The 1,748-nt window shown below is 40.6% G+C and overlaps 1 long non-coding RNA gene across 1 annotated transcript; it reads right to left on the bottom strand.

Annotated features, from left to right (window-relative positions):
- Positions 1-247: 247 nt before the first annotated feature.
- Positions 248-1,202, bottom strand: LOC121968244. The gene is made up of 3 exons (XR_006108017.1): positions 768-1,202; positions 597-696; positions 248-302 (listed from the first exon to the last, which is right to left on the bottom strand). It is a non-coding gene; the product is annotated as an uncharacterized LOC121968244 (long non-coding RNA).
- Positions 1,203-1,748: the final 546 nt, after the last annotated feature.

The raw sequence follows: 1,748 nt of genomic DNA, 5'->3' as shown, positions 1-1,748 counted from the left end.
TCAAATAGAAGGTACACAAATCAAAGAGGGTATCAAATAAACCCTAGGTCCAGAATATAACAGAGCATGTGGTTAGGTCACTACCTAAGGCATATGTGATCAGGTAGATAATATGCAGTGCAGAATAAATAAACAAACAACATGTACTAATCATGTAGTGACCAACCGAAATAAACAGGTAACACAATTACTGTTATATGTTAAACATATTATCATGCATATCAAAAGACATAAGTCAAAGTACCCGCCTCCAATAAAGTGATCCAAATCTGACTCCGAGATACTCGTCTCGCGTCAAGATCCTGTGTTAAACAAACAAATATATATATTTTATTTAGCTAAATCCTACTGAATAGCTAAATAAACAAATCTCTAAAATTGAATTAGGGCAAAACCCTAATCAATAACTAATAATCCATGCATACAACATTACACTAATCTTGTATCAACATGTTTCAATTAATGACATTCTAATCACACTCAACATTCAACTACAACCTTTAAACTAAAAACATGTCTTACTACATGTTCCAAACTAAACTCATCTACAGCATACTCAAGTATCAAATTACACTAATCAATCACTCTATACGTACCTCAATTCACACACTGCTCTAGATCCGCAACCAACAAGTAGCTGTTGGAAAGAAGGCTGCCGGAACCAAGAACAAGCAAGCCTCACAGCACACAACCTCACTGCTGCAATCAAAACGGATCAATAGCAGATCAATCAATCCAATGACACACCAATGGAACAAGAACCTCACCTTGTTGGCTATGACCTAGGGCACGACACAGAGAAGGGAGGAAGTGAAATCTGTGGCCACCGACGGCTGTGTACCCTAACTAGGGCACGGCTTGGAGCAAAGAGGAGAGAATCGGGCTGGGGGCTTGATCGGCCGTAGTCCTGTGCTCGATCTCTCCGCGGCCAGGGCAACAGGGAGTCGACTGTGGCCCTAGTCACCGGCGACAGAGGAGTAGAAGGAAAAACCGCTTGGGATCAGGGAAGGAAGTTAGGGCACGCACGGAAGACCGGCAGCACTTCCGTCCGGCGTCGACACTGTGCAGAGTAGAGGAGAGGCGGCTCTCGTCGCCGGCGGCAGAGGGGAGAGTGTGCGCACGCGAGAGAGATGAGGAGAAGATCGGGTTTGGGAGAGGAAACCGGCGCGAGGAAGAAGGAGAAAAGGAACGGGCGGAGAAGGTGTCGAGCACGGGAAAAAAAAAATAAGAGAAAAAGAAAAGATAAAGGAAAAAAAAATAAAACTTTTCCTCATTAAAACAGGGTAGTCTAAACAGGCTTTTCCGGGCCCCCGTTTTTATCCCCGTCAACTCGTCCGTACGAGCTCCGAAAAATTAACGAAAAATTTCCAAAAATTTCGGAAAATTCCCTTATTAATATTCGCCTATTTTCCGGTATTTTACAGTTAAGATTTCAATATTACATTAGATTAGTTTGAATTTCTTACTAATTTCAATTTCTTTCTTAAATTCACAACTGCCTCACTTTTCAATAGAAAATCCAAAAAGAGTTTTAAATCTAAGTCAAACAGCGATTCGACCTGGATCTTATGCCATATCATTTCTTTATGTAGTTGTGGGGTTTCAAATATTGTATTAATTTGGAGTTCATTTGTGACATTTAGTTTTGGGCTTACCAAATTTTGACACCATTGTTAGGGATAAAAGCCAGTAGTGTTTGTTTTGATTTTAGATTGTATGCATAGTGTTATCTTTTCTTCATTTCCATT

Source organism: Zingiber officinale, chromosome 3B (assembly GCF_018446385.1).
Source record: "Zingiber officinale cultivar Zhangliang chromosome 3B, Zo_v1.1, whole genome shotgun sequence".
NCBI classification, from domain to species: domain Eukaryota; kingdom Viridiplantae; phylum Streptophyta; class Magnoliopsida; order Zingiberales; family Zingiberaceae; genus Zingiber; species Zingiber officinale.
The sequence above is the reverse complement of the archived record's forward strand: the minus strand, read 5'-3'. Positions and strand labels throughout refer to the sequence as shown.